The sequence below is a fragment of the Cornus florida genome, unplaced genomic scaffold (assembly GCF_030987335.1).
Source record: "Cornus florida cultivar Cherokee Brave unplaced genomic scaffold, ASM3098733v1 CherokeeBrave_3.0.0_Hap2_Chr07, whole genome shotgun sequence".
NCBI lineage: Eukaryota > Viridiplantae > Streptophyta > Magnoliopsida > Cornales > Cornaceae > Cornus > Cornus florida.
In genome coordinates, this window is record NW_026775577.1 from 77,577,919 (window position 1) to 77,600,999 (window position 23,081).

The following is a 23,081-nucleotide window of genomic DNA, read 5'->3' on the forward strand; positions in this document are numbered from 1 at the left end:
GAGATCTACGAGTTGATCGGAGCAATTTCTAGTTTGGTGCACTCTAGGAGATTCAAGATCTAGGGCACAAATTGGGGCTTTTGGCTTAGATTAAGGTAGGGGTGTTCTAATTCATGATTTCTTTGATTTTGTGAATTTTTTCCCTTTTTATTTGAGTATAAGCATGTGTAATTTAATTGTTTACCTAGGTCCTTGAAGGTTTTGTGTTTAATCATGTTCTATATGACTAAATGATTAAATTTACTTGTTTCTCGGTTTGATATGAAGAAGCATGTTAGATGGAAAATTTATCGTTGCATTTTATGTGTATAAATTGTTAAAATGTTATGTTCATCAAAGAATGAATTGTTTTCACTATGTTTAATGAATTAGATTTGTATCTGAGGGTATGTTGTGATTAATTTCAAATGGTGGAAATTATATATGTTGGCATGATTGTATAGACATAATGCATTCATGCATCCCATTGGGAAAGAAAGGGGAAAATGTTTTGAAAAGCGAAAATGGAAACTTGTTTTTTTTTTTTTTTAAATGATTTTGAGTTGGATTTGCGAAAACCTAGATGCTTAGGAGGCGCCTAGTGGTCCATGGTGTTAGTGTGATCTAAAGGGGATTAAAGAGAGACTCTAGTGTGGTTGAGCTACCCAGATGACGCCATGGAGGTGCCATGTGGTCGAGGAAAACTAGCTAACCCCTCCCTCATGACACCTTGGAGGTGCCTTGGGTCGGATTACATTAACGGTTTGGAAGTTGAAACGGAAATGTTTCGGGAAGGGGGAGTGACATGAGCATGGCATTGCATTTCATCGGCATACATGGTGCATTTGTGACTTGGTTGATATTTGTGTTTATATTGGATACTATGGTTATGGTTTACATCCCTGGTATAGTATGATCCCGTTCTCTTATTTTCTATTCGATATGTGGATTCACGGGGTCATAAGAGGTGTGGCTTAGACACTTCCTACTGAGCTTACGTTCACCCCTTTATTATTAACATTTTTCAGGGCCTTGAAAGGAGGTAGTGGACGCCAATCCCTCGTAAGCTTAAGAAGGACTAGGAAATTATTTTTGCCATCTTTAGTATATTTGCTACACTTTTGTAAAACCATAAAACCGTAATGAAATGTATTCTTTTTGCAAGCCATGGCCATGTATTGTAGACTATTACTTATGTTGGTATTTTAAGGGAAATGGTGACTATGTAACCACTTGTTGATGAATGGGAATGGAAATCATATTTTGATCTATCATTGAGACGATTTAATAGTGTAAGACCACTTTTTGTTGCTGTGAATTCGGAATTTAATTGCATAACAGGTCCGGTATAAGTTGTGTATGTGTTAAGCTCAGCCAGAATGCCATTCCCATGAGTTCAGGATTCAAGAGCCTTGTTTTGGCCGGCTAACCCTCACTTTCAGCCGACCAAAACCTCAGGTTCGGCCGACCGAACCCCTATCATTAACCGACTAACGCCCCTACAATGATAGTCCCGAGAGGTTACATTTTTCCCCATCATTTTAGCCGGCTGACCCTGTAGGTCAGCCGACTGAAATTGCTCTGTCAGCCGACCGATGAAGGGCCATCAGTCGGCTGATCTTTCTTTTTCCACTGGTACCACTTGGACCCTTCTGCAGGGATGTTTTCCTAAAGTATTTTGAGACTAGGATCGGGTAGTAGGATGGCCATGGACACAAGAAATAAATGTATTACCTAGTTGACCTCGGGTCAAGGCAAGGACTAGGTTAATGATCCGGACCCACGGGTTCGGGTCGTTACAGGTCCCTTTCTCCTCAATTCAACAATAATGAAAATAGATTAAATTGGCCACGACAAGGACCTATGCTCTAAATGGAATAAGAAATTGCAATATCCTCGATAAGGGCCAAACAAGAAATAAACTAGAAACTTTAAAAACTTACCCAAAGTCCTTAAGACTTCAAATTTTGCAATTAAATCTCCTGGAAAGTCTTTAGTCCCTAGTAACACAAAAACATCAAAAACATGAAAATATATATACACAATCAAACAATAAGCAATTTTAGAATTTTGATTACAAAACCATATGCAATCCCCGGCAATGACACCAAAAGTTGATGCGCACAAATGTGTACCACTTAAAAATACCACTTATAACAATAGCACATTCATCATTGTAGATTAATGCTATAGTAGAGGGTTGTCGAACCACAAGGATTACTAATTTATGGCAAACAGAATTGTAAAATTATTTCTTAATTTGATAACAGAGATGATAGTTTGATTAGTTTGTCACTTAACCTACGAATTTAAATTTCATGAAACAGTAAATGATGTGATTAGAATGGAATGAACTTATAAAGAGTAGGTCAGGGAATTGACTTCACCTCAACCTCATAAACATGTTAAATTGCACTCAACTTGGGGATAGACAATTATATATATAAAATGATGTGTAGAAGCATAAAACTACCACAACATCATCAAGAAGATCATACATTTCAGGACTAAGCATAACACATCTTTGGTTAGTATGGTTCATCCATCTAAACTAAGTTGTGGTATGAACCATCTTCCCTAGGCATGGCCTATCAAGGTCATTCAATGGTATTTTGCAGCACATGAAATCACTTAAATATCATAAATTATCTTTAGTTGGTATGGACCATCTACCTAACTACATTAATTTAAAGGTGTAGCATAGTCCATCTTCCTTAAGCATAACCTATGTAATTACTCAATTACATGCCAATATAACCATTCCATAAATTATTTCCCATTGTCACTATAGGAAATCAAGTGTATAATTGTGTCAATGTGATTTCTAAGACAAGATAAACAAATCAACAAAATTAGATATTCAAATGATATTCGCATACATCAATTCAATGTAAACTACATTAATTCAATGTAAACACTTCTAATTTATGAAACTGAATATATACAATAAGAATCCCTAAATTGAAATATAATCTAACACATGTTTACTTGGTTTAGGTTACATCAACTCCCTAGAAAGGGAGTTAGCCTCTCATGGACATGGCAGCAACCTCCAAGATTGAAGAAGAGAAGAAAATCTCCCCTTTCACCATTGTTGCAAAGCTTAGCATAAGAACCCTAAGAAAATCCTCTCCCTCACAATCTCTTTTCAAAAACCAAAACTAACTACTTAATACAAGCATTTTCCCCTCCTTTATCCTTACATGAGTTTCAGAATAAAATAACTCATTCAAAATTTGAATTTCCACTCAAGATAGAACAAAGTCGGATTTAATTAAAATGGGGGCCCGTGGTCTTACGTCCGGATGCGTAAGATGGCGTCCGGATGCGGGGCCCTGATGGTTTGGCATCCGGACGCCAATCTTTGCGTCCGGACGCGAGGTATTGAAGGGTGGCATCCGGACGCCAATTCTTGCATCCGAACGTGAGGCATTGCTTCCTTGGGTACTTCTTCTTTCTTTGGCTCTAATTGCATTCATCGCCTATTCAGGTCGTTTCTTCTTGAAAACCACTTGAAATACAGGCCGATATGACTTGTGCTTCAAAAACCCTTAAAACCTTATTCTTATACCTTTTTAGCAATAAGACCTGTAAACACACAAAAACATAAAAATGTAGTTAATCTATATACACAAATCAAATAATAGGCTTAACTAATGTAATTAAGGGCGCTTAAATATGAAATATTTGACGTTTATCATTTTAGAGGAATGTCAGTTTTTATATATTAAATTGACTTTTCACGGATTGTGTTTATCAATTGAGGCAGTAGCCTATAGATTAGCGTTACCAACTTTATAGTGCTGGATGCATAGGAATTTTGTGCGTATATCCTATGGAACTTGGAGGAATAGGGATCGATACCCTTAACTAAATAATGGGTAAGCTTGGGTCATTGTTAAATACCACCTCAAAGTTATACATTTATAATTTTTCTTTAATATAGGAACCATGGATATTGCTGGGTGCATTGGAATTCGGGGGTGCCTATACACAGAGGCTGAGTCCACATGGGAACGGAAATGAATTTTTAAAAGAAAATAATTCAGAGTTTCAAGAATTCCGAGGACGAAATTCCTTTTGTTAGGGGGGAATAATGTAATACCCCTAGTTTTCAAAAGGATATAAAAAAGGGATTTAATTATTTATTTTATTATATTTTAGGTACTTACGTGGCTATGTGTTTATGTGGCTTCATGTTATATGTTTAAGTGAATGAATTGTTTAATTGTAAGTGTATGCTTAAGTGGTTTATTTAAATTAATTGTTGTATGAAATTATTTGTTAAAAGATGATGTGTTTGTTTAAATGTAATTGTGTTTGCTAGATTAAATATGTATTTTATTTTATTTTATTTTTTAGCTTTTAGTTTAAAAGGTTGGATTTGGATAGTAGTAATTGGCCAATAATTAGGTCTCATGGACGTTGATTATGGGTACGAATATTTACCTATATATGGATGGTTGTTTATCTATAATTGAGTATATATGTATATAAAGATAGAATATTATTATTACTATTAATTATTAATTATTAATACTAATAAAAGTAGTTTAGGTTAGTAGGTTATATATATATATATAATTATAAATTGTGTATATATTTAATTATAACGACATTATATTATATGTAATTATATTTTATTTTTCTTTCCGTCAGACATGGATTTCAATTAGGACTAGGGTTGGATTCTGTTTAACCTATAAATACATATGATGGTCTGCAATAGGGTTTGAAAGCCCTTATAGCAGTAGAGAGATGGACGGGAGAATACAGAGAGTTTTAGAGAGAAATTGAGAGAGGGGGAATTAGGGTTTTGGCCAAGAACAAGTGCTGAACCAAGGAGAGGTTAGTGAAGCTTGCTCATGGGTTGAACCAAGGGCAATAGTGGAGTTGAAAACAGTCAAGGATTGCCAAAAAATTCTAAGAAGACGACGTTGAGATTTTAATCCGAAATCTCAAAGGCAAGTTCTTTCTCTTACTCTTTCCCTTAGGCTTGTGTTCTGTGCATGCCTAGATAATCTCCAGGATTTAATCGGACATTAAAATTGATCTTGTATGCATATTAATTCAGAGTTTTAACTGTATTATGTGATTTTGTTTGAGAGTAATTGAACTTGAATATTGTTGCATGAATATGTGTTTTGATTGTTATTAAAGATGTACACTTGATTTAAATAATTTATAAGGATGTGTTAGGACATAGTTGACCCCTAGGAACTGTAACAAAGGAGTACAGAGGGATTTTTGTATCGTCGGAGATGAAGAAGATGATAAGAAGCAGGGGTAGAGCTGGCACTTAAAGGGAAGAAGCCAGCTCCTTTAATTTTTCTGCATAGGGCTCTCTAGGAGAGAGAGAGCCGGCTTTTTAAACAGTAGAGCCGACTCTAGGAAAGAGAGGACCGGCTCCCCATTAGGGAGAGCCAGCTCCGTGAGGGGGAGAGCTGGTTCCCTCTTTAGGGGAGGCGGCTCCATGTTGTAACTACACCAGTACGTGTAGTTTTGTTATTTTTGGGACTTTAGGGGCTAAAAAGTGAATCTGAACTTTGATGAGGGGTTTTTAAATGATTTATAAATATGTTAAAATCCCAGAAATTTATTAATCTATGCTCTTATGCTAAGATATTGGACAACACGAAATTTAAATACTGAATTGCTTGTTGTTGTACTAGCAAGTTAAATGGACTAATATGAATATATTCTTGAATATTTTAATATAATGTGTTTAGTTATTTATCTGATTTTCATTATATCATTATCTGGATTTTAATTAATGAACTACTTTATTTTGTTTTGTCAATTATTGGACTTTGTAGATTATATGCACCGGTATGGAACGATAGAATATTAGGGATAGACTAGTTCAAAACGCTAAATCCTACCTATTCTGAAATAAGGGAATGGATTAACTACAATGTTAAATCCTACTTATATTCATGTTAGATCAACGGAACAGTTGGATGACATATTGGATGTTTATTTTATGTTCTGGATTAGGATGGATTATATTTATATATATATATAGTTATGAGCCATGATATGAGCTTGAGTCTTAGGATCATGGTTAGGGTGCGTATATTGCCTAGGATGGACAACTGAGTATACTAGACGTCTATGTACCCTGGTGGGTCTAGGTACACATGCCCACTTTATGTGCGATTTGCATATTGCCTTCTATTCAGGTTGAGACATACCTATAATCTAGTGAGCGTCCTATAGTGTGTATATATATATATGGACTATGTAGCTATTGTTGAGTTATCTAGGATATATCTACATATCGGTTCTCTGCTTGGACTGTAGTAGAGTATAACTTGTTTGTGGGCCTGACCCACCATTATTTTTCAGGTACTCGTCAGGAGTATGGATTGTTTGTGCTGAGCAGGGATCATCTACTTCATTATTCTAGATTGTCTACATAGGAGTTCCCTTTATGATTTAAGTATCTAGTTGTAAACAGTTGATTATTCAGTTTTGGTTTTCCGGGGGTCCACATAGTATGGATTCTCAAGTTGTATAAATTGAAGGATTACTTGTATCAGAGGAATTTATTAATGGAAGTTTATTCTGAGGAGTTATTGAATTATCATTTTAGTTTCTTTTCAGCATTTTATTTATTCTTATTAATCATATTTGTATTATGTGTGCGATTATTATCGATTTATTTTTGATATCCTCGGGTATTCGGGCGTGGGCCTGGCCAACCCGCATTTGGAAATCTGGGGGTATCATACATCTCGTTTAACATTATTCGGCTACTAGGTATGTGGTTCATAATATAATCCTCTTCCAGGTATACAATGTGAGTGCTGAAAATAATCTTATTGTCCCTAGGATCATAAAATAATCCTATTGTCCCTAGGATCATAAAATAATCCACCTCTAGTGCCCTTAGGATAGCCAACAAATAAACATGCATCTAATCTTACTCCCAACTTGTCTGCCTGTTTCTTACGCACGTGTGCTAGACACACCCATATATGCTTGTGATTTAAACTAGGTTTCTGTCCAAACCATAGCTCATATGGTGTTCCTAAAACAGACTTGGATGGAACATAGTTCAAGATATACATCGCTGATTCTAAAGCAAATCCCCAAAATGATAAAGGTAATGTAGCAAAACTCATCATAGATCTAACCATGTTAAGCAAAGTTTTGTTTCTTCTTTTTGCCACTCCATTCTATTAGGGGCAATCAGGTACAGATAATTGGCGCATGAAAGTACAAAGAATTTTCCTCAATTGTAGAGAGAGAAACTTTACACTCTCAATAATTTTTCAACCTCTTTTCCCTCTCATTTCCATCTATTTATAGACGGTTACAACCACTTAGACAGTTATATCCACTCCTGGGCTGAACCCATCTTCATCCCTTTTGTTTAGGCTCAACTTCTTTCATCATAATATGGGCTTCCGTAATAACTTCCTGGACCTGGGCCCATTCAGCGAGGACTTGCTTTATCCTGGTTATCCATACCCGACCCGTTCTTAGAAATATGAATCGTTCCAAGCCCAAATCATTTTTTATGTCCTCATCTGCTGCCAATAATCTCTCCCTTCATTAATTAGGGTGAGATTATTGAAAAGACACAATCTTAGTCTGATGGCTCAGAGCGATGACACAAGGAATTGAATGGCTGGCACAAAGACCCAGACTTCAAGATCTACTGCCTCAACCCTTGTCTTCCTTTATTATATCTTACTTTTATTATCCGTTGTTGTCTTCCTGAGTCTCATCTGTCATCTTCTTGCACTTTCCGGTGAGTTTTTCCTTCACGATTGGGCTACTGTGTTGTTGCTGAGTACTTTACAAACTTCTTCCTAAAGGTCAGTTTTTTTTTTTTTTTACTCTCCTTTTTGAAAGAAAAACCTTCATTACCAAAGATTCCTCCCATTCTCAATGGCTCCCTCGAATCTGAATGCCATTCGTTTCAAAAATAGCATTCCCAATGACGTTTCTCTCAGGATTTACCTTACAAACTTAGATGGGAGCTCTGGTGAGGGTCTCCTTCCTGGGGAGATTTTCATTTAAACGTCATTAGGTTCCCCTTACACCCATTCTTTTGCTACGTCTTCAGCAAATTAGGGCTTTGCCCTCTACAAGTTAACCCTAACTTCCTTAAGATTATTTCAGTCCTTCTGCTCTTGAGCCGTGACAGGGGTCTCAATCTTGATATCATTGACCTCCTCCTCTGCTACCGAATTAACAAAATCAAACAAAGTGATCTGTACTATCATTTCTTTCCTATTGATAAACGGTCGATCTGCACGGATAAGAACACGTTTGAAAAAGGTTGGAGACAAAACTTGATTGGGGTCAGTGGGAATTGGCAGACTCCGTTCGGCTAATCTTTCTCTATCCCTTCCGCCTTTAGAGTATGCTCTGTCTCTGGTTACAAAAAACTGAAAACACATCCCACTGAATACCACTATGAAAGTTGTCTTCCCCGTTTTTGTACTTTTCTTTGTAGATGCCTTCAAATTCCTCATGATGAACTGGTTTATAGCATTTGTAGGGCCAGGCTAGACATTTTACAAGAGAGTGTGCTAAACAACGTCCCTTCAGCTACAAACTTGCTTACTCCTGATAACCTCTCTGACATCTCTCTCCTAGGGTCTACAATGGAGAGCATTCAGATTCCATCTTTCAGCAAAAGGAGGCATCCTGCTCCTATCCCTTCTGCTGCTCCTATTACCATATCTTCCTCTACACCTGCTACCACATCATCCACCTCTGCTATCTCAGCCCCAGAACAGGTTGTGACTGCTCTAGTTGTGACTCAAGTCACAGATCATTATGCTGATGGGCCTTCTGAGCCCACCCATGCTGAGAACCTTGCTGTGGATCATTCTGCTGAGGCCCATCCTGCTGCTCCCACCAATGTGCCTTCAAACATTCTGTCTGACACTTCTTCAGAGAGCACTCAGGATACTGGGGGTTCTCAGAACAATGGAGGGCCAGTTAGAGCTGGTATGTCAGAGAAAATTTTGGGAAAGAAGCCAATACCTAAAGGCGGTCATGAACAGAGTGACGTCCCACCAACCCGAAAGACCAGGATGGCTTTTTTTAGGATTACTGAACCCATGCCCCCAGCTCGGTTTTTCATTCTAGAAGGTGAATCTGCCAGAACCTCTAGTCTAACATCATCCGTTCTTCCATGGCGCCCTTTGCTCAGCCGTGAAGATGGCTCGACCATTGGCCCTACAAATTCTATTTACCAGGACCCCCTCACTTTCTTTGCTTTCTATAAGGGTTTCTGGACTCCCAAGGATCTTGAAATCCAGAACAAGTTGTCTTTTGGTAAGATGTTCCGGCGGTTCCCAGCTGCTGCTATGGAGGTAACTTTTCTTCTTATTGAGATATGTCTCTTTTCTACTTTAACTTTTTAGTGGCTGAACTAACCAGAACCTCCCTTCCTCTATGTAGACTCTATTTGGGATGTTCACCTTTCAGAAGACCATTGAGGTTCTGAACAAGAAGCTTAAGTCTCTCTCTGCAAGCCTTAAAAGATCTGTTGAAGCGGAAAGCCATCTCGAGGCCAAAGTCGCTGAGCTTGAGTCTAAGCTGAATGAGTCAGAGAGAGAAGTTGCTGCCTTAAAAATAGAGAAAGACATTCTAGCAAATGAGAGGAATGCTCTGGTAGCTGAACGGGAGACCCTTAAGGCTAAACGGGACTCTCTTCAGGATAAACTTGATGTTCTGAAGACTGAGAAGAACGTCGCACTGAAAGGGACTCACTGAAGGCTGAGAAGGGAGATCTTCAGCGTTCACTTATTGCTGACCTGTTGTCTCATGCCAACTCAAAGGAGAAGCTTTTAAGTGAACACTCTTCTTTGCTGAATATGATTAGCCAAGTTAAGGGGGGTATGAGAGCTCTCCTTGCCTGCTTCACAAGAACCAGTGCCCTCAGGTATGCTGAAGGGTATAGAGACGGTTTTATTGGCCGTTCTCCCCCTGAAGGTGAATCTAGTTCTTGTACTGGTCCGGATGAGTTGGACGCCTCTTTGGACATCCATCCACCAAGCAACTACCAGAATCCACCCTGTGACCCTGCTGAGAATATCTTTATCGAATACATAAAGGTTACAGCCTTAGGGGTTGTTCTACCCTTCCATCCTTTGAATATTCCTCTAATTACTACTATCATGCCCTCCACTTCAGTTGCCTCTGACAGACTCATGCTAGCTGAGGGGGTGATTCATCTTGATTCTCCCTCCAAGGATGATGGTGCAACTAAGAATGGAGAGGATCACAATAGGCCAGAGGGTAATGATGGGGAGAACAACGAGTCACAGCCTGGAGAAGACCGTGAAAACTAGCATTCCGTAATCTTTTGCATCAGTTTTCTTTTTTTGCTTTTTTTTAAAAAAAAAAATTGTATCTTCATGTATCCTCATAACATCAAGCCATGTACCTCAGGATTGTTTTGTAATGAAGGAATAGGGAATGACAATATTTATTTTTAGCAAAACTTCCATTCTTCAAGTTCCAATTTTCATTCTTTTAAACTTTATTTTTCATAAGTGTTTGGCATTCGGCTTGTAGCGCCAGCCGCCACTGACATTGTTAAGTGCCTGGCATTCGGCTAGAATGCCACTTGCCACTCGGCATTGATTCATTTTTGAGCAAGTGTTTGGCGTTCGTCTTGTAACACCAGCTGCCACTGACTTTGCTGAATGCCTGGTGCTCAGCTTGAATGCCACTTGCCACTTGACATTATTTTGTGCAAGTGTTTGGCGTTCGACTCGTAGTGCCAGTTGCCACTAACTTTGCTTAGTGCCTGTCGCTCGGCTAGATGCCACTTGCCACTTGGCATTATTTTGTGCAAGTGTTTGGTGTTCGTCTCATAGTGCCAGTTGCCACTGACTTTGCTGAGTGACTGGCTCTCAGCTAGAATGCCACTTGCCACTTGGCATTATTTTGTGCAAGTGTTTGGCGTTCGGCTCGTAGTGCCAGTTGCCACTGACTTTGCTAAGTGGGAAGAATGTCAATTAATTTTTAAGCAAAGTAAATATCTTTCATAAAACTTGAAAATTTCGTACACTTGCAAGTATGCAATTCAAAACGAGCATATTGTTTGGAATTAAACTCTACTTCTACTGGTAGTACCTTTCAGAGACGTGGCATTCCATGGTTTACTGACCAACCATCCTGCCATGGTCTCCGGGACATATGCCCCCTTTCCTATGACTTCTGCAATTCTGTATGGACCTTCCCACGGCGAAAACATCTTTTTGACTATCCCCACCTTCTTTTTCAGAACCAGATCACCAAGGGCGAAGTCTCTGTGCTTCACCCTCTTGGTATGGCTATTTACGAGCGTCTATTGATAAGAAGCAAGCCTTATTGCAGCTGCATCCCTTTTCTCCTCTAGCAGATCAAGATTAAACCTTAGCATTCTATCATTCTGCTCTTGATTCCACGCCAAGCTTCTAACGATAGGAACTAAGTGTTCGACTGGTATCACTGCCTCGGTGCCATACGCCATAGCAAATGGGCTATCCCCGGTCGGCCATCTTGGGGTTGTTTAATAAGCCCACAAGACGTTCGGAAGCTCATCTAACCATTTTTCTTTTTTATTTTCGAGCTTCTTCTTGATGCAGGCAAATATTGTCCTGTTCATAATCTCAGCTTGACCATTAGCCTGGGGATGACTGACTGCTACCAACTTCTGATTAATTCCATATTCTTCCAGCAGCTCCTTCACTTGCTTGCTATCGAGATTGGTTCCATTCTCCATAACGATCGACCTTGGTACGCCAAAACGACAGATAATATTATTCTAGATGAAGCGTCTTACTTGAGTTTGGGTGACACTAGGGTACGGCTCTGCCTCCACCCATTTGGTGAAGTAATCAGTTGCTAGCAGGACATACTTGTTCTATGAACTTGCGGTCGGCAGAGGGCCAACCACGTCCATCCCCCACTGCGCGAAAGGCCATGGCGTGGCCATTACATGCAAGTCTTCAGGTGGTTGGTGTATCAATGGTCTGAACCTTTGGCATTTATCGCATCTTCTAGAGAATTCTTCTGCATCTCGTGCCATGTTTGGCCAAAAGTACCCTTGTGTCATTGCTTTGTGTGCCAAAGACCTTCCTCTTGAACGATTTTCATATACACCTTCATAAATGGTTCGTATGATCTGTCTAGCCTCTGTTGGGGTAACACATTTCAAGTATGGACCCGAGAAGGACCGCCTGTACAACTGATCACGTACAATAGCATATTTCGCGGCATTGGACTTGATTTTTCTTACTTCATCTTTCTATTTAATTAGCACACCATCACGTACGAAAGCCATGATCGGATCAATCCAGCTCGGCTCTATGGTATAACATTAACTTGCTAAGCGCTCGGATTGGGCTGCTCATAATAAATGGACGGCTAGATTAACACGCCAACCGGGATGACCATAGCCAATGTTTCTCCAGAACTGGATGAACTACAGGCCAAACGATCGGCATCTTCATTACACTCCCTCAGTAACTGAATGAACCTGATCTGATCAAAATCTTTTGCCTTACACAGAACCGCGGTTCGGTATGCTTCCATAGTCTTATCTTTGGTTCCGTATTCTCCAGTTACTTGCCAAACAATTAGTTATGAGTCGCTATAAGCAATTAGGTTCTTGATCTTCAGCTCTTTAGCCAACTTTAACCCAGCTAATAATGCCTCGTATTCAGCCTCGTTGTTGGTTGCGTTGAACTTAAGTCTGATCGCTTGGCTCAGCGTGGTGCCCTCTGGTGTTTGCAATTTGATTCCAATTCCTGCCCCCATTTGATTTTAAGAGCCATCCACAAATAGTTTCCATAAAGAACAACTATAATCTTCCTCCAAGTCTTCAACATCACATTCAAGTAGGAAATCAGCCACCGTTTGACCTTTGATTGCTGTTCTGGGTTCATATGTAATATCAAACGAGCTCAACTCAATGACCTATTTTGTCATTCTTCCTGATAGGTCTGGTTTGTGTAAGATCATCCTTATAGGAAAAGTAGTTAAGACAACAATCGGATGGGATTCAAAGTAATGCCTGAGCTTCCTTTTCGCGTTGACCAATGACAAGATCACCCGTTCGGCCTTTGAGTACCTTCTTTCCAGCTCGGCCATTGTTTTACTGACATAAAACACTGGGAATTGCTTTTCATCTTTGCAACAGATTAGAACGGCACTTGTAGCGATGCTGGATACCCCAAGGTACATAAAGAGCTTCTCATTTAGCTTGGGAGCAGATAGAACCGGTGGGTTTCGCATGTAATCTTTCAGGCTGGTTAATGCCTGTTTTTGTTCATCCCCCAAGGCTTGCCTCCCATGGCTTCGAATTGTGTCAAAAAATGGTTTACACCAGTCTGAGAGCTTAGGAATGAATTGGCTCAGTTCAGCTATTCAACCTGTGAGTGCCTACACTTCCTTAATTGTCTTAGGTTCTGCATTTTTTATTAGAGCTTCTGCCTGGGCTAGGCTAGCCTCAATTCTTCTATGATTGACCACATGTCCCAAAAATTGACCAGAGCTCACGTCGAATGAGCATTTAGTTAGATTAAGCTTCATTCCATACTCCTCAACATATTGAACACATCCTGTAAGTGCTCTAAGTGATCATTCTTCTTACTCTTGACCACCATATCATCAATGTAAACCTCTATAGTTCTCCCCATTTGGCTTTTGAAAATCTTGTTGATCAGCCTCTGATAAGTAGCTCCAGCATTCTTTAATCCGAACAGCATAACTTTGTAGCAATAGGTCCCTCGTTTAGTAACAAAAGAAGTTTTCTCTTCATCAATTGGGTCCATGGGGATTTTATTATAACCGGAATAAGCATCCAGGAAGGTTAGTTGCTCGTACCTAGTGGTGGCATCCACCATCTAATCAATCTATGGCAATGGGAAACTATCTTTTGGGCAAGCTTTATTCAGATTAGTGAAGTCAATACATACTCTCCATTTCCCATTCTTTTTCTGTACAACAACTATATTAGAGAGCCAGGCCGGGTACTGAACCTCTCTAATGAATCCTGCCTCGAGCAACCGATCAATCTCCTCAGCTATGATTCGATTGCATTCTGGAGCAAATCTTCTCTGCTTCTGCTTCACAGGTTTTGCGCTTGGATCTATATTAACGGAATGATAGGACACAGAAGGACTGATCCCTGGCATATCTGAATGGCTCCATGCAAATACATCTGCATTCTGAGTCAAGAAGTTGATTAATCCTAGTTTTTCCTCCTCAGTAAGTCTGGATCCTACCCTCATTGTTCGGTCTAACTTCTTATGGTCGATTTGCACATCAAGAAGAGGTTCTGCGGTCAGAACTGGCAGCTCCTCCTCCCCACTTTTGCTGGGTGGAGGTTCCTGTAATTGCTATCTTGGACCGGCAGAATGGATGGGATTTTTCCCCTTTCTAGTAGATTTCAAAGTCACTGAATAACATTCTTTAGCTGCAACCTAGTCCCAATGAATGTCAATCACCTTTGTCTCATTTGGACCCAAGCATCGCATCACTTGATGTAGGGTTGATAGGACACCCTAAACTCTATGAATCCATCCTCTTCCCATCAAGAGGTTGTAGGATGGATGAATTTATACGACCACAAAACTCTCAGTCAAAACTCTCTCAGCAGCTTGTACTGTCAATTCCACCATTCCAATGGGCTCCACCCGCTTCCCATCAAATCCTAGCAACAGATTTCCTGTGGGTTTAAGTTTCTCGGGTTCGATCCGAGCCGGTCGAACATCACTCTGGGCATGATGTTTGCACTACTTCCTGGATCAATCAAAACTCTTCGCACCAGGCTTTCTATAGCTGTTAGACTGACAACCAATAGATCGTCATGAGGAACCTGAACGCGTAGCAGGTCTGTTCTATCAAACTTTATCTGTGCTGACGCATTATGCTGATGTAAAGCATGTACACTGCCAATCCTTCTCTTCAACTGGGCCTGGCATAATCGCGTTCTGACCAACTCCTCTGACTCTATTGTCTGTTCAGGTCGGCCATGAATTGATTTATAATCTGAACGGGCTGAGTGCTGTGGTGGTTCGGCCTCTGATTTCTCTTGACCTGTTTAGCCAGTCGGTTCTGCTCTCACGCCAGACCTTGAACATATCCTGGAAACTCCCCCTTTGTGATCAGCATTTCCACTTGTCTCCTTAGGTTCCTATATTCATTAGTTTGATGTCCAAAATCACTATGGAAAGTACAATATTTAGTTTGATCCCTCTGTTCAAGAGGTTGTCTGATTGGTAAAGGAGGGTGAAACTTATCTTTGTTCTCTTGGTACAGCCTTGCCAAGGTGACTCTGAGTGGAGTAACCAACTCCTCCTCCCTGGACCTTTTTTCTGCCTTTCAGGAGGTCTGACGTTGCGGCTGAGCTTGTTTTTGCCAGATCTTGGCTTTGAACTTCTCTTCTATCAAAATAATTGACGTCTTCCTTGAATTAGCTGCCTCTTCTTCTTCAAGGCGCACAAAACCATCAGCTCTCTTGTTCAGCTTGTCCATGGTCTTTGGCGTATTGACCACCAAGCTTGTGTGGAACGGTATCCCCCGGTTCAGTACAAGTTTAAATGCTTGGACCGCTGTGGATGGATGACATTCCATTACCATGCTTTTAACAAGGTTGAACCGGGTAAGGAAAGCTTGGAGTCATTTATCTTCGTGTTACTTCATTGTGAAAAGGCTTGATACATCCTTAGCCGGGCGTTTATTCCCATAGTACTGGCTTATGAACTTGTCACACAAATCCTGGAAACTAGCTATTGAGCCTTGAGCCATATTCTTGAACCAATTGAGGGCTAGTCCAGCCAAACTTGTAAGGAAGCACTTGTACATCAAAGGATCATTGTTAGTATTCAAAGCCATTTTTTACTAAATGTGGTAGATGTGGTTGACCGGGTCGGTTGTTCAATCAAACAGAATGAAGATCGGCATGGAAAACTTCTTCGGATTCGGCGCATTCAGAATTTCATCAGTGAACAGAGATGCAATAATCCTTACTGATGAGCGCAATACTTCGTTCTCCCTTGAAAACCGTAACAGAACTCCCCAATTGATAGATCTCCTTTCTGAACTGCGATAGTCAAATGTTGCCATTGAAGGTCGATAGGGTGGATCAAATGATCTATCCTCTGCAAACTCACTTTGCCACGGTGATACAACCCTATAATCGCACACCGGTGCTTCCTCTCGCATGATCCATTCGCGATGTGGCTCCAAATGAATAGATCATTCTCAATCCTCTACTTGACGGACGTTTGGAGGTAAATCGTCTACCAGAACTTTATCACAACGTGGATCTACATGATTAACACCTTCTAGATCACCTTGACGAACAGCATGGGATGGTAAGACTCCCTCTCCTTCCGGAGGTGGCCTTAGAATTGTAGGAGCCTCACGACGCTCATTTCCAGCGCGCAACTTGCATTTTCTTTTCTCAAGGCTTCGATCATGTTCATCAACTCATCAAGCTTCGTCTGCTGGCCATTCTCCAAAGGATTTGAGCTCTCCTCTCTGATCATCATTCCTGATCGGAGCAAAGTCATTAACCGCAGATTTCTTGACCAGATCAGAGCTTTGCTAATGCACACGCACTAAATCTGGACTCAAAATTGTTGAATTATGTTCGCTACTGGCCGGATTCGAATTACTCGAGCTACAAGCTTGCCGAATATAGCAATCTCAACAAGTCGCAACTGCGCAGCTTGCCGGATCAAGCACAGATCAGATCTACGTAGATCGGACGCCAACCTCTCAAAATCAACTGGAACCAAGATTCATCAAGACAGATCGCATTTCCATCAACCTTAATTCAGCTTTCAGAGATCAAGCGTCTTCTTCGTAAAGTGCTTTGAATCGAATCGATCTAAACCAACACCAATCAATCTTCTTCGTTCTTCCCACAGACGGCGCCAATTGAAAGTACAAAGAATTTTCCGAAATTGTAGAGAGAGAAACTTTACACTCTCAATAATTTTTTAACCTCTTTTCCCTCTCATTTCCATCTATTTATAGACGGTTACAACCACTTAGACGGTTATATCCACTCCTAGGCTAAACCCATCTTCATCCCTTTTGTTTGGGCTCAACTTCTTTCATCATAATATGGGCTTCTGTAATGACTTCCCTGGACCTGGGACCATTCAGCGAAGACTTGCTTTATCCTGGTTATCCATACCCGACCCGTTCTTAGAAATATGAATCGTTCCAAGCCCAGATCATTTTTGGTGTCCTCAGCGCACAATACTCTCATTGACCATATGATCCTTGAACTCCCCCAAGAGGTATTCACCTCCTCGATCAGATCAAAGTGTTTTGATAAGTTTACCTAATCTATGCTCCATTTCTGCCTGAAACTCACGGAATTTTCCATAAGCTTCTGACTTGTGTCACATTAGGTAGATATATCCAAAATGTGAATAATCATCAATGAAAGTGATAGAGTACTCAAACCCTCCTCTCGTTTGGGTGTTCATAGGACCACACACGTCTGTGTGCACCAACTCTAATTGTTCTTTAGCTCTATGTCCTTTAGCTGAGTAAGCCCTTCGAGTCATCTTTCCTTCAATACAGGATTCATACATTGGCATAGGCTCCTCTACCTCATAAGGTAATAAACCTTCTTTAACCAACCTTTGAATCTTATTTTGATTGATGTGACCCCAATCGTAGATGCCAATGATACAATAAGTTTGGATAAACTGCCTTTTCTTTTAACATTCAATCTAGATGAAGTTGCATTTAATTCCTAATTTTGCATCTGATATGAGCTAGGTGTTAAAAGGTATAAACTATCTTTCAATGCACCAGAAGTTATAACACAACCATTCAATTTAATTAAAACAGTTTTCCCAAAAGTAAAAATATAGTTTTTACAAACTAACGAAGAAACTGAAATTAAATTGTGCCTAACATTTGGCACATAAAGAAAATCTTTTAAAATAAGACTCCTCCCACTATTAAACTGCATATGAACCACTCCCACTACTTTAGCTTCCACCTTAGCATTAGATCCCATATGCAATTATATCTCTCCTTCATTGAGGCTTCTGGACTCTTGGAATCCCCGCAAAGAATTGTATACATGATTAATGGCTCTAGAATCTATGCACCAGGAATCTATAGATTCAACCACATAGCATGCCTTAACAACGAAAATACCTTTTTCCTTTGCCTTGCGTGCGAATTGTTGGGCAGTTAGGTTTCCAGTGACCCGGTTGACCGCAATGGAAGTAGTTTCCTTCACCTTCAACCCACACTTTCTTATTTCCCCTATCCTTTTGGATCACTTTGTTTGGCACAACCACAGTTTGGGCACCATCCTTTTTCTTCTTTTTGCCCCTCCTATTGGGCTAGAAATGGATGGTCCAGCAGACTTAGTATAATTGATAGATGCACCCTTACTTTTGATTATCCCTTAAAAGGTTACCAACTCATTCAGAAGTTCAGCGAGTGCGTACTCAAGCTTATTCATAGAATAATTAACCCTAAAAGAGTTTAATGAGTCTGGCAATGAAGTGATAATCATGTCAACCTAAAGTTCACCATCCAAGGATCTTAAGTTCATTTAGAAAACCAATCATTTTTAAAGCATGATCCCGAACTGGAGTACCTTAGACTATCTTGGTGGTCATCAAGTTTGTCATAGCAGTTTGGTGTGCACTCTTACCAACTTGCCCAAACATTTCCTTGAGGTTAAGCATGATGTCTACAAAAGTGAGATAATAAAGATGTTAACTTTAGAGCACATTCGAGAGTGAAGCAAGAATGTAGCACCTAGTTATCTCATTTGTTTTATTCCACTTCTCAAAAACTTCATGCTCCTCAAGAGGATCCTCAAGCAAAGGTGGAGAAGCTCGGGGAGTAATAAGCACATAATTGAACCCCTCATAGGTGAGTACAATATCTAGTTGCCTTTTCCAATTGATATAATTTGGTCAAATTAATCAATTTTCTTTTAGTATTGTTGCAATTGGACTGAATGGACTAGTTATAATAAATTTGAAAATAAAAGCATTCATACAATAAATAAAGTGAATCAAAATAATCATGCAAAATAAAATAATTAATTAATTGTGGATCCCTTAACCACATTGCATGAAAAATCAGACAATCAATATGCTAATAACTTATTCAGTTGGCAAAGTTCATTATTGCTTATTGACGAGAAAAACTCATTATTTCCATATCTCTTTAGATAATGCCTTATCTATATATGAAATAATTCCCAATTTTAGTTTAGTCTTTCTAAAATCACCTAGTATAGACCACTCCGTTGGGGAGCTAATACTATCGATTTTAGATTAAGTGTATAATGTTATTAATGCTCCAACGGAAAAACAAATATTAAATATATTGACATTATAAGCTTAGACTCTTTAAATCATGCGTGGGGCCTTATTTTTAAATATCTAACTATAATGGACATTTAATAAATATATTTTTGTGAGACCACCATTCTTGTAATCTAGACTCTTTAAATCATGCGTGTGGCCTTATTTTTAAAGATCTAATCACAATGGTTATAATAACGAAGACCATGGGGTAATGTATAAAAATCCCCACTCCCACTCAATTTTTAATTATTTATAATTAGGGTTTTCAATTCATGATTTAATGCATGCAAAATGCCTTGATTTTAATCCAATTAAATTTTAAAAATATCTGGACTTTTAAATGATTCACTATATTTAATTTAAGGCACACTTTAAAAATAATTTAAAAATAATTTTTCGTTTCCCAATAAGTGCTCTCAAATTAATTAGCAATCAAATCCAATTAATTTTCATAATTTAATTAATATAAATCAAGTCATTTAGATAAAAAAAATAATAATAATAAAAAAATAAAAATAAAAATCATGGATCCAATGCATGAACAATAATAATCAGCAATTAATTATTCCACGCATCACATAAATAACAGACAAAAGCAAATAAAATGGCCAATGGAATCAGCTTTTAACATTTAAATACTATTCTTGCTGTACGGGCGTCCACCAACGGCTTGTAAACAATTGTAGGGAGCTGGTATGCGCTAGGAGAAGCAAAACAGCCCCCTGAGGACCCCGCATGCACTGGCACGTGCATGGGGGGTACAGCAGCGTGAGGCATACGCCTCCATGCACTGGCACGCGCCTGGGAGGCGTTGCAGCACGTGGCATGCGCAGGGACATGCCTTCATACACCTGCACGCGCCTGAAAAGCGCGTCAGCCAAATTCGGCGTATAATCCCATGCGCCTGATGTGTAGGTGCATCGAGTGCACTGTAATGCGCCGCATTTGATTTCTGCCCTTGATCCAGCGGTTGTGGATCCGATTGCACGGTATGCATGTGTACCGCACCGCACCAGAACCCATATCCTCCTCCGGCGCTCCCTTCACCGCCAACGATGCTCAAGCCGCCGGAAAACCGCCAAAAAATTAAAAATTTAATTAAAAAAAGCCCTAAAAAATTCTTAAAAAATCTAAAAGAATTCCAGAAAATTATAGGGACTTTTTTAGATACTCTTGAACCTTCTTGAAGCTTCATAGTACCCATTGATGAAAATTACATGGCTTTGAAAATAATTATACATATGAAATACAATAAAAAATAATTAAATTACATCATTGAACTTTCTAATGGCTAAATCGAAGCCTTAATTATATTCATCAAAAGATAAAATTACATTAAACCAATAAGCTTCATTTATGGCCCAAAAAATACATCATCATCCATTCACAATTATACATACATCATTATCATGTATCAATATGTATTAACATATTAAATCATACATCAATATACATCAATAAATATATATATGCATATATAATTTGGATCAATGAATGATGATTTTCATAAAAACATGATCTCTAGTAATGAATCAAACCATGCTCTGATACATTGTTGGGAAACGTGCAAGTTTTAAAAACTTTTTTAGAGATTTTCATAAATAGATCTTACTTCATCACATAGAGACAAGTTTTATGCAAAAATAAATATGATGTATCATTCAATTAATAAATTGAATACTTACATCAAAGGTCTGAGTAAACCTTTAAATCTTTCCTCTAAAGTGAATGTTCTCACTTATTGTAAATCCCTTAGCAAGATCTTTTCTCCTTCTTCTTAATGGTAATCTTCCCTTTAGGAATCACCAATATACCTCGATGAATGTCCTTAGATGCAAGGCTTGTGGTAGCCTCCTTTAGTAGAGAAAGAAAACCCTAAAACTAAAGAGAGAAAATCTATTCCTTTTTCCTTTCAAAAGTCACCTCTAAAATATACATAGACCCATATATATATATATATATATAGGCAAAATAAAGATAAGAAAAGGAAACAATAAATCCTTCTCAATCTCTAATTCAAATATCTCAATTCTAATAGGACTCCAATATCAACTTGGGCTATGGGTGAGAATCCTTTGGGGTTATTATTTTCTTGGCTACTATAAATTAATAATTGGTCTGGTCCATTAAACCATGGACCCAATTCAATTAATTCATAAATTAATTTCTACTCCACTAAAAGAAATTAATTGCACTCCAATTAAATTGCAAATAACCTTTAAGTCAATGTCGCACTTTGACCCCTCTATGCATAATTATTTATCGGATTATAAAGCTATCAATCCGACAATATAATTAACATAATTATTTTGTTACATTTGATTATTTCCGGCTCGATCACAATAAAATATTTGTTTGACAAAAATAATAATTTACTAAATAAATATATAGAAAACATTTTGTCTAAAACATACGAAGACCTTCGAATTTTGTCTAAATACAAGTACCATTGATACAAATATTGAGAATATAACCCTCTAACTATTAATTACATAACTACCCAAAGTGTCGGTCTAAAGATCGCGAAGTATCTGCCGAATAAATCAAAGTAATTATTAATTAATAATAAAGTATATACTTCTCTGATGCTTGAGAGTCAAAAACTATAACTGTGATAGAGAGCAATTGCATACGACAGCTCTTGCAATATATCTCAACCTATCGTGGACTTAGTTCAAGTCTTAATTAATTAAATGTCCATCCATAATTACCGATTTTGAACCATTTATGATTACTAATTTATAACTGAGTATTAATTGCCATTACATACATATATAAATCTATCTTGTAATCAAGTGGACACAATCAATTCCATAATGAATCAAAAAAATAATACATTCCATTCACCAATTGTCTAGGTGCGTGCTTCAAACCATAAAGACTTTTCTTTAGCTGATACACATAATCCTCTTTTCCTTTCACCCTAAAACCCTATGGCTGCTCCATGTAAATCTCCTCCTCCAAGTCACCATGGAAAAAGGCATTTTTCACTTCCATTTGTTCAATCTCTAAGTCTAAGCTAGCTACTAAGCCAAGAACCACACGTATGGACGATATTTTCACAACTGGGACGAAAATCTCATCAAAATCAATGCCTTTTCTTTTTTCCTAAATGAAGAATTTTATATATATAAACAATATAGTACATAAAGACATAGTAAGGACATACCCTTACATTATAAAACATAGCCTTCCAGCAGGCCAAACAAAACCAATGATAAGAAAAGTAGAAAATATTACAAGAGATCATGAAGGGTTACCCCCAAAACATCAAGAACCTCCCAAATAACACCCTTAGCTAAGTCCAAAGAAACTCTACATATATCATTATGCACTCTCTCATTTCTTTCTCTCCAAATGAAATATAACCCTGCAGTGAATAGCATCCTCCCAAGTTTATTCTTCTTCCCTTGGAATCTTTGTATAAAGACCCTAGCCAATTCATGCACTTCACACACTTTCTGTAAATTCCAACCAAAGATTTCTGACATATTGGACCACATAGCCCAAGCATAAGAACAACAAAAAAATAAATGATCTAATGTTTCAACATTTTTAAAACATAAACAGCATCTTGATACAAAAAAAAAAAAAAAAAAAAAAAAAAAAAAAAAAAAAAAAAAAACAACAACAACAACAACAACAAAAAACAACCTTTTTTTATATAGATAAGAGCCTTCTGCAGCACCAAAATAGAAAGAGCCGACCATCTAGATCTCCTTCCATTCCAACATAGTTCTGCCTAGAAAATAACTTGATTTGGACTCTGCATGC